The sequence below is a fragment of the Rhinoraja longicauda genome, unplaced genomic scaffold (assembly GCF_053455715.1).
Source record: "Rhinoraja longicauda isolate Sanriku21f unplaced genomic scaffold, sRhiLon1.1 Scf000139, whole genome shotgun sequence".
In the NCBI taxonomy this organism is placed as follows: Eukaryota; Metazoa; Chordata; class Chondrichthyes; order Rajiformes; family Arhynchobatidae; genus Rhinoraja; species Rhinoraja longicauda.
The window spans coordinates 19,252-30,289 of record NW_027601357.1 but is presented as its reverse complement, the minus strand read 5'-3'; the positions used below and the strand labels follow the sequence as shown (position 1 = coordinate 30,289).

Sequence of the window (11,038 nt, the reverse complement as noted above, 5' to 3'; positions counted from 1 at the left end):
AACATGGTTAACTATTGTGATCCAGAATTCTCTTCTTTCCCTTATCAGCCTTAACATTAAAGATCAAAAGTACAAGGTCAGACATGTTCAACCTATGAGACACTTCACTAAAATAAAGTTCTATTTCCACGGTACGAAGTGCTCATAAGACAGAGAGCAGTTCAGTTCTTCCCACAATTCCCACACCTCCTCACTATTACACTTCACACCCGGCAAACCCGGGACGGGGTATATTTGCTGTCATTGCTCCAAGCTGCAGTGTGGGAGCACCGATTCTGCAACGCTGGAGTTACCACGGAGCCCCTGGTCTCTGGCACTGAGACAGAACAGGAAGTGTTGTCCCTGTGAAGAAGTTGTCAGCAAAGTGCAGGAACTCTTCAGCTTGGAGGTAGTAACTCATCCCATCCATTTATCTTCCAGGCCCCCCAAGGGTGGCAATGAGAATATGGATCTGTATGACTACAATAAAATAAAGGTCAGTAGTACTTACGGTTCAAGACCATCGTGGGTTTTGGGTCTGGGGTGACACGCTGGCACACAGGCCTTTGGTCAATTTCTCTAGAGGGTGGGTGGGCTTTTCAAATCACACAGCAGCAGGAAGTGTTCTCAGGTCTGTTCTCTGGGCATTTTACATTGGCCTCAGCTGCAGTATTTGAGATTGTGTACATTAACACACAAACCCATTGAAAACCTTCAGTTTGTAACCCACTCCTAGTATCTGTTATTCAACATGTAAATGACTTCCTACAGACAATGAATGACTTCCCACTCTGTAACTCTGGTATCTGTTATTTCCACACATAAACTATCTGAACTCCTGCCATAGATCCAAGCATGTTACTCCCCCACAGATATCTGATATTAGAATCATGCAGCATGCAAAGAGACCTGTCAGCTTATCCATGCCAATCAAGATGTCTACCAAAGCTAGTGAGCTTTGCCTGTTTGGCTCATATCTCTCTAAACCCTTCCTATGCATAAACCTGTACAAATGTCTTTTAAACGTTATAATTCTACCCATCTCTACCAATTTCTGTGGCAGCTTCTTCCTTATACCCAGCACCCTATGTGGGAATAAGTCTCTCCCCTCTCACATTAAAGCTGCGCCCTCTAGTTTTAGACTCCCCTATGCTGGAGTATAGGCTGTGACCATGCGCCTTCTCTATGCTTCCCATGATTTCATAAACCTCCATAAGATCACCCCTCGGCCTCCTTCACTCCAGGGAAAACAGTCCCTGTCTGTTCAGTCTGATCAATCTGAAGAAGGTTCCCAACCCAAAAGGTTTCCTGTCCATTCCCTCTGCAGATGCTGCCTGAATCCAGCATCTTACTCCAGCATTGTTTTTGCTAAAGATTCCAGCGCCTGCAGTTTCTTGTGTCCACAGCTGATCTAATGTCACCTAATAACTCAAGCCTTCCAATCTTGTAGTATTTCACCTGTGAATATTAGGTGTAGCGGGACAGGAGGCATCTCTGGAGAGAAGGACTGGGTGACATTTCAGATCGAGACCCTTCAGTCTGAAGAAGTCTTATCCGAAATGTTATCCATTCCTTTTCTCCAGAGATGCTGCCTGTCCCACTGAGTTACTCCAGCATTTTGTGTCTACCGTCGATTTAAACCAGCATCTGCAGTTTTTTCCTACACAATATTAGGTCTAGGTTCAGCTTAAGTTTATTGTTGTCACATGTTCCGAGATACAGTGAAAAGCTTTCTTTTGCATGCTTTCCAATCAGATCAGAAAATACTATACATAAATACAATCAAGCCAAACTCGAATGCAATAGATAGAACAAAGGGGAAGATACAGAGTGCTGGAGTAACTGAGAATATGTTTCTCAGCTTTGTAGTGCATTAGTTCCAGAAACAAAGTCCAATGTCTGCAATGCAGTAGAGGTGAATTGGTTTAGTCCCCTAGTTAATGGAAGGACCGTTCAGAAGCTTGATAACAGAGGGGAAGAAGCAGTTCTGGAGTCTAGTGTTGCACGCTTTCAAGCTTCTGTACCTTCTGCTGGAAGGGAACAGGGAGAAGGATGACCAGGGTCTGACAAGTCAGTGATTGTGTTGGTTGGGTCACTGGTTGGGTCTAAGTCTGGTCTGTGTTAAACAAAGAAACAAAATGCTGGAGTAACTCAGTGGGTCTGGCAACATCTCTGGGAATGTGGATTGGAGACGTTTCAAGTCAGGATACTTCTTCAGACTGATTGTAAGGGGTGGGGGAAAAGAAAGCTGGAAGAGAGGAGGGGGATTACAAATTGTGAAGCCATAGGAAGAGATGTAAGAGGAGGGGGAAGGGAGAAATAGGCGTGAGCCAGGTAAGGCGGGGGGGGGGGGGGGGAGGGGAGGGGGGGTTGTTAGAGGTCACCTAAAATTGGAGGATTCCATATTCATACTCTTGGGTTGTAAGCTTGGTAAATGTTAAAAACCCCATCTCTAGTGTGTGTAGGATAGTGCAAGGGTCGCTGGTTGGCGAGGACTTGGGCCAAAGGGCCTGTTTCCGCACTAAATGTTAATCGGAATCCTATGTTTAAAAAGCTTTGAGACAAATGCTTAAATAGGACTTGGCAGAGAGGGATACTGTCTTAATGTGGGCAAATGGGATTAGTGTAGTTGGGTAAATTGCATGAACCCAGTATGCCAAAGAGCTCAATTCGATGCTTATAGAGTTGTAGAGTAATGCAGCACAGAAACGTTTCCTTCAGGTAACCTTGTCTATGCTGACCATGATCCTCATCTGCATGACCCCATTTGACCACATTGGGATCTCATCTCTCTATTCCTTTCCTACCCATGTATCTGGACATTCCTACCCTGGGGAAAGGACTCCAACTATCTATGCTGTCAATGCCCCTCATGATCTTATTATCCTTTATCAACCTCCTTTTCAGCCAACATCCTGGTGAATTGTTTTTGTCCAACTCCGTGAAGAGTTGGTGCAGGGGGCAGGGATTCGGATTTCAGGATCTTTGGGATCTTTTCCGGGGCAGGGGTGACCTGAATAAAAGGGACGGGTTGCACCTAAACTGGAGGGGAACAACATCCTAGCGGGAAGGTTTGCTAATGCTACATGGGAGGGTTTAAACTAGATTGGCAGTGGGGTGGGATCTCGTGCAGGACAGAGGCACAGGAGAGGTTAGAATGGAGGGTGGTGTAGGAAAGGTTGATGGACAGAAGAGGGAAAAACCCGGAGAGCGAGGAAGGATTGATGGTTTAAACTGCATGTATTTTAATGCAAGGGCTTGATGGGTAAGGCATATGAGCTTAGGACGTGGTTAGGTTCGCACGACTGGGACGTTATAGCCATGACTGAAACCTGGATAAGGGAGGGGCAGGACTGGCAGCTCAATGATCCGGGGTACAGGAGCTTCAGGAGAGACATGGGTGAGGAAAAAAGCAGAGGGGGAGTTGCATTGTTTATTAAGGAGGATGGCACGGCTAGGTTCAGAGGTTAAGTTCAGAGGTAACATTACGGACAGTTCGTCTAGTGAAGCTATGTAGGTGGAGCTGAGGAACAAGAAAGGGATGATCAGGAAAGAGGTGTACTACAAATGCCCAAATAGTCAACGGGAATTAGAAGAGCAAATGTGCCAGGAGATTGCAGACAGCTGCAGGTCAAATAAGGTTGTTGTAGTAGGGGATTTTAACGTTCCTAATATAGACTGGGAAAATCATAGCATGAAGGGTTCAGATGAGGTTTAAGAAAGCTATGGACCGGGATGGAGAGGGACCATGTGTTAGACAATAGACAATAGACAATAGGTGCAGGAGTAGGCCATTCAGCCCTTCGAGCCAGCACCGCCATTCAATGTGATCATGGCTGATCACTCCCAATCAGTACCCCGTTCCTGCCTTCTCCCCATACCCCCTCACTCCGCTATCCTTAAAAGCTCTATCCAGCTCTCTCTTGAAAGCATCCAACGAACTGGCCTCCACTGCCCTCTGAGGCAGAGAATACCATACCTTCACCACTCTCTGACTGAAAAAGTTCTTCCTCATCTCCGTTCTAAGTGGGCTACCCCTTATTCTTAAACTGTGGCCCCTTGTTCTGGACTCCCCCAACATTGGGAACATGTTTCCTGCCTCAAATGTGTCCAATCCCCTAATTATCTTATACGTTTCAATAAGATCCCCCCTCATCCATCTAAATTCCAGTGTATACAAGTCTAATTGCTCCAGCCTTTCAACATACGACAGTCCCGCCATTCCGGGAATTAACCTAGTGAACCTACGCTGCACGCCCTCAATAGCAAGAGTATCCTTCCTCAAATTTGGAGACCAAAACTGCACACAGTACTCCAGGTGCAGTCTCACCAGGGCCCGGTACAACTGTAGAAGGACCTCTTTGCTCCTATACTCAACTCCTCTTGTTACGAAGGCCAACATTCCATTGGTTTTCTTCACTGCCTGCTGTACCTGCATGCTGCCTTTCAGTGACTGATGCACTAGGACACCCAGATCTCGTTGAACATCCCCTCTTCCTAACTTGCTCAACTGGGGTAAGGCCAACTTTGAGGGTATGAGAGAACCTTCAAGTTGACTGGAGCAGGTTATTTGATGGGGAAAGGAACATCGGCCAAGTGGGATGTTTTTAAAAGTGTACTAAAGAGAGCTCAGGATGTGTACGTCCCCGTTAGAGTGAAAGGCATAGCAGGCAAAGAAGGCAGCTTGGCTGATGAGGGAAATTGAGATGTTAGTCAAAAACAAGAAGGATACATGGGACAGGTATAGGCAGCTGGGATCAAGTGCACCCCTGGAGGAGTTTTGGGAACTAAGGAGCAACTAAAAAAAGGAGAACAGAAAGGCTAAAAAGAGGCCAGGAGATAGCTCTGGCGGGTAGCCTCAAGAACAATTCCAAAAGATTTTATAAATAATTAAGGGAGAAAGGGTAACTAGAGAGAGAGTGGGACATCTCAGGAATAAAAACTGTCACCTCTGTGTGGAGCCACAGGAGATGGGCAAGGTCCTCAAATGAGTATTTCTCCTTTGTATTTACCGAGGAGAAAGACAGTAGGGCAGAGGAAATTGGAGCATTCACTGGAAGTGTCATGAGAGTCATTGTTACCATCAAGGAAGTACTGAAGGTACTGTTGTGTATGAAGGTAGACAAATCTCCGGGGCCTGATCAGATATATCCGACGACATTCCGGGAAACTAGAGAGGAAATTGCGGGAGCCCTGGTTGAAATTTATGAGTCATCCTTAAATACAGGAGAGGTGCCAGATTGGAGGGTGGCAAATGCTGTGCCTCTTTTCAAGAAAGGCTGCAGGGAAAATGCTGGGAACTATAGGCCGGTGAGCTTAACATCTGTAGTTGGTAAGTTACTGGAGAGTATTCTGAGGGATAGAATATACAGGCATTTGGATGGGCAAGGGCTAATTAGGGATAGTCAGCATGGTTTTGTACGTGGGGAGGTCATGTCTCAGAATTCTGATTGATTTTTTTGAAGACGTGAGCAAAAATGTTGATGAGGGCAGAGCTGTAGAAGTTGTGTTAATGGACTTCAGTACGGTGTTCGACAAGGTTCCACATGGTAGGCTGCTCTGGAAGATTAGATCTCATGGGATCCAAGGAGAGATAGCTGAAAGGATAGCTAATTGGCTCCATGGAAGGAGGCAGAGGGTGATGGTGGAAGGTGGCTTCTCAGAATGGAGGCCTGTGACTAGTGGTGTGCCTCAGGGTTTGGTGCTGGGCCCATTACTGTTTCCCATCTACATCAATGGATGAGAACATACAGGGCAAGATTATCAAATTTGCTGATGACACCAAAGTTAGTGGTTTTGCAGATAGTGAAGATGGTTGTGAACAATTGCAGCAGGATCTGGATCGATTGGCAAGGTGGGCGGAGGAATGGTTGATGGAATTTAATGCAGAGAAGTGTGAGGTGTTGTATTTTGGGACGTCGAACAAGGGTAGAACCTACACAGTAAAATGGTAGGCCTCTGTGTAGTGTTGCAGAGCAGAGGGATCTAGGAGTACAAGTGCATGGTTCCTTGAAGGTCACGTCGCAGGTAGATAAGGTAATCAAAAAGGCTTTTGGCACTTTGGCCTTCATCAGTCAGAGTATTGAGTATAGAAGTTGGAAGGTCATGTTACAGTTTTATAAGACGTTGGTGAGACCGCATTTAGAATATTGTGTTCAGTTCTGGTCACCATGTTATAGGAAAGATATTGTCAAGCTTGAAAGGGTTTAGAAAAGATTTACAAGGATGTTGCCACGACTAGAGGGTGTGAGCTATAGGGAGAGTTTGACTAGGCTGGGTCTCTATTTCATGGAGCGTAGGAGGATGAGGGGAGATCTTATAGAGGTGTATAAAATCATGAGAGGAATAGATCGGGTAGATGCACAGAGTCCTTTACCCAGAGTAGGGGATTCAAGGACCAGAGGACATAGGTTCAAGGTGAAGGGGAAAAGATTTAATCGGAATCCGAGTGGTAACTTTTTCACACAGAGGGTAGTGGGTGTATGGAACAAGCTGCCAGAGGAGGTAGTTGAGGCTGGGACTATCCCATCGTTTAAGAAACAGTTGGACAAGTACATGGATAGGGCAGGTTTGGAGTATTATGGACCAAGCAAGTGGGACTAGGGTAGCTGGGCCACTGTTGGCCGGTATGGGCGAGTTTGGCCGAAGAGCCTGTTTCCACACTGTACCACTCTATGACTCTATAACTATAAATCTACGACTCAATATTCAAGTCTACACATAACTTTTGGGTTTCTGTTAGATTATGTGGAAATCCTCACTTGGATTCCAACCTGTAATTCCTGAGTATCTGTTTATTTACAAACCCCCAAATCCCTGGATTAGATCCCACCCTATTCCCAGATACCTGCATCTGTTTTCATATAGCTGTTCAACTTGATTGCAATCCAGCTGCTATCGCTGTGTAGGGTATGTGATGTTCTCTTTCTTGTATTTTCAGTTTTTATTTCACTCTTGTCCTGACACAAAATGTTAATTTGTTTATTTTCAGTCTTTACAGCCTGATTTGGACAAGGTTTGGCCCGAACTGTCTGGCAAAGACACTCTTTGGTAATGGTTTGTACCTAAGGTGGATAAATCCCCAGGGGTTGACCAAATGTATACTTGCACCTTGTGAAAAGCTAGGGTAGAAATTGTGGAGCCCTTGCACAGATATTACCATCATCTTTAGGCACAGGTGAAGTTCCAGTAGACTGGAGGGTGGCTAATGTACAGTTATTTAAGGGCACCAAGGACAAGCCAGGGCACCACTGGTGAGTGAGCCTGCATCAGTAGTGGGTACGTAACTGCAGGTGATTCTGAGGGACATCATTTACCAGCAGTTGATAGATAAAGACTGATCAGGGATAATCATAGGGAATCATATCTCACAAAGCAGACAGTTTTTTAAAGAGGTGACCAAGAGGATTGATTGAGGTTAAAGATCGTTGTCTATGTGGACATTAGCTGGGCCATGACAAGGTCATAAGTGATTGGAGCAGAATTAGGCCATTCGGTCATTCCACAATAGTGACCCAGCATCGATCCCTGTGGCACACCACTGGTTTCTGATCTCCAATCTGAATAACAACTCTTTACTATACCCTCTGGCTCTTGCCATCAAACCAATTTTCTCACCAATTGGCTAGTTTGCCGTGGATCCCATGTGATCTAACCTTCCAGCCGAGCTTACAATGCGATACCTTGTCAAAGGCCTTGCTGAATTTAGCAGGCCCCACTGCCCTCATCAATCCTCTTCTAACTTCTAAATGTTGTGAGAGTCACTGCTTCCACTGCCTCGAGCAGTGTGTTTCAGATTCCAACTACCCTCTCTTGAAAAAGTTATTTTCAGATCTCTAAATCTTTTCCCACTTCTCCTAAAAGTGAGCCATCTAGTTTCCTACTATCTGCTCTGTCTCTTACTCTCATACCTTTGTGCATGTCCACCGGGTCCCCTTCAGCCTCCTCAACTCCCGAGAAAGCTAACGCTGTCTATCCAGTCGTTCCTCATAATTCAGGTGCCTAATCCTAGATCAGAATTATACAGTTCTCCAGGTGTGGCCTGACCAATAGATAAAGTTGTAACACTGTTCTTATTTAGTGCCTGACAAATGAAGGGAAATATTGTGCACACCTGTGCTGGCAACCTTGTGTACTGCACACCTGCAATCCTTGGGTTTGAACACCAAAGTTTGTCTGTTCAATGGTTTAGGTGGCACAGTGGTACAACTAGTAAAGCTACCACCACACGGCTCCAGTAACCCCTGGTTCAATCCTGATATCTGCCTCTGCCTGTGTTTGTACATTCTCCCTGTTATTCTGTGGGCTTCCCAAGGGTGCTCTGGATTCTTCCCACATTCAAAAGATGTGTGAGGGCTACGTTAATTGGCTGCTATAAATGAAGGGGGAGAATCTATGGGGCAATTGATCATAAAATGGGTGCTTGGTGGTCAGTGCAGACTCAGTAAGCCAAATAACTGACTGCTGTGCTGTACCTTCATATGAGTCAAATCTCCAACCCACTGGATCCCCTCCCACGGACACTCTCCCCACCATTCTGCCCCATCACCCATTCTGCCCCATCACCCACTCTCCCCACCACTCTCCCCCATCACCCACTCTCCCCCATCACCCACTCTCCCCATCCCCACCCCTCCTATGGACACTCTGCCCCATCACCCACTCTCCCCACCCCCTTCCCACCCTTCAACGGACACTCACACCACCCACTCTCTACACCCCTCCCACGGACACTCTCCCCCATCACCCACTCTCCCCATCCATGGACACTGTGCCTCATCACCTACTCTCCCCAACCCCACCCCTCCTGTGGACATTCTCCCCCATCACCCCTCCCATCCCACTGACACTCTCCCCCAACACTCACTCTCTCCACCCCCTCCCCACCCACGGACACTCTCCCTCATCACCCACCCTCCCTGCCCCCACCCCTCCTATGGACATTCTCCCCCATCATCGCTCCCCTCCCATGGACATTCTCCTTCATCACCCACTCTCCCCACCCCCACCCCCACCATGGACATAACCCACTCTCCCCACCCCCACCCCTACCCCTACCCCTCCCCTTCCAACTGGACAAATAATGTTTTGGTTCCTGGTCTTCAGACTGGAGAAAGGTCCTGATCTGAAAAGTCATCAGTCCATTTTCTCCCTGCAGATACTGTCTGGTCTGCTAAGTTCCTCCACCAACTTGTTTTTAACTTCCTCTAAACATTTCTATCCATATGCCTGTCCAAATGTCTTTTAAATCCATCTCTACATGACCTCTGTCAGCTTATTCCGTAAATGTAGCACCGTCTGTGTGGAAAAGATTGCCCCTTAGGTCCCCTTTAAATCTTTCCCCTTTCACCTTAAACCTATGCCCTCATGTTTTAGACACCCCAACCCTGGGAAAGCAGTCACTTTATTGCCTTCTTCGCTCCAGTGAAAACAGCCCCAGCCTGTCCAGTCCCTCCATGTCATTCAATCCCTCCTGTCCCTGATACATCCTCATGAATCTCTTCTGTACCCTTTCCAACTTAATGACGGGGTTCCCATAGTTGAAATTATTCCTATATATTTAATTGGAATAATTCCTGTAGTTGGGTGACTGGAACTTTGCACAATAGTCCAAGTGTGGTCTCACCACCAATATCATTCAAAGACAGTTTCTGTTTCTCCTTCAATCCATCTTTCAGCTCTGCACTCTTGAAAACTCTTCATATTGAAACATTGCTGTTCCTAATCTCTTTCCACAGGTCCCATGAATGGGAGGCACACGGTAAGCCTGCTACTCAGACATTAACAGTGCGTGAGTACTTTGAGAAAGGTCTGAACTACTACAGGTGAGGACCTGATGTGTGTATCTCACTGACATACAGCCCCACCACCACCATCCACGGGAGGAGAGAGAGACAAAATGAGGAAGGGTGGCAGAGAGACAAATATATGGAAGAAGATAGACAGAGGCAGGGAGATGGAGAGAGAGAGAGATGGAAGGAGGGAGAGGAGGAGGACGGACAGAGAGAGAGTCTGAGGGAGAAGTGATGGAGAGAGTAAGAGTGACAGAGGGGGGGGACAATGAGAAGGAGAGGGGATTGAGGACAGAGCACAAAGAGATGGGATGGAAAAGATGGAGAGTTCAAGGAGAGAGCAACAGTGTGTGAGTGGCAGAGAGAGAGTGGGAGATAAAGGATGCAGCGAGGGAGAGAGAGAAGGGGGAGATGCACAGATGCCTGACAAAACAAACAGATGTGGGAAACAGGCAGACACAGGAAGATAGATAGATAGTTACAGATAGATGTGTGAAAAGAGGAGAGGAGGACAGATGTGAAGAGATGGAGAGCTATACAGGCAGGGAGAAAGAGATGGATGGGTAGAGGGAGAGGCAGAATATAGATCATATAGACAGAGAGCTATGCAGCATGGAAACAGGGCCTTCAGCACCTCTTCCATGCTAACCAAAGTGTTCACCTCGAGCCACACCCATTAGGTTGCGTTTGGCCCATACTCCTCTAAACCTTTCCAATCCATGTATCTGTCCGTATAACTTTGAAATATTGTTATTGTACTCGCTCCTCCTACCTCTTCTGGCAGCTCATTTCATACTCCCACCACCCTCAGATCCCTTTTAAATCTTTCCCCTCTCATCGAAAATCTAGTTTTACACTCTCCCGCCCTTGGGAAAAGACTGTGATCATCCACATGATCGAAGTTCCCTGTGTTACACCCTGCATTGTTCCAGGCCTATCAGTACAATGCAGCACAGGAACAGGCCCTTTGGCCCACAATGTCAGTGCTGTTCATGATGCCAAGATAAACTAATCTCCTCCACCTGCACATGATCCACATCCCTCCATTCCCTGCATATCCATGTACTTATTTAAAGGCCTCAAATGTCACTATTGTATCTGCCTCCACCACCACCCTCAGCAGTGTGTTCCAGGCACCCACCACTCTCCTTTAAACTTTGCCACTCTCACTTTAAAGCTTTGCCCTCTGCTCGAGTCTGGTCCTTATAAATTAAACCCTCCGTAGCATTATCTGCAGAGGAATCTTGAGGAGCAAGTCCATAGTTTAC

General features: G+C 46.6%; 1 long non-coding RNA gene across 1 annotated transcript; it reads left to right on the top strand.

Moving 5' to 3' along the window:
* The first annotated feature begins 426 nt into the window (after positions 1-426).
* Positions 427-9,803, top strand: LOC144590112 (uncharacterized). The gene is made up of 3 exons (XR_013546176.1): positions 427-475; positions 6,971-7,029; positions 9,717-9,803. It is a non-coding gene; the product is annotated as an uncharacterized LOC144590112 (long non-coding RNA).
* The last annotated feature ends 1,235 nt before the right edge of the window (positions 9,804-11,038 follow it).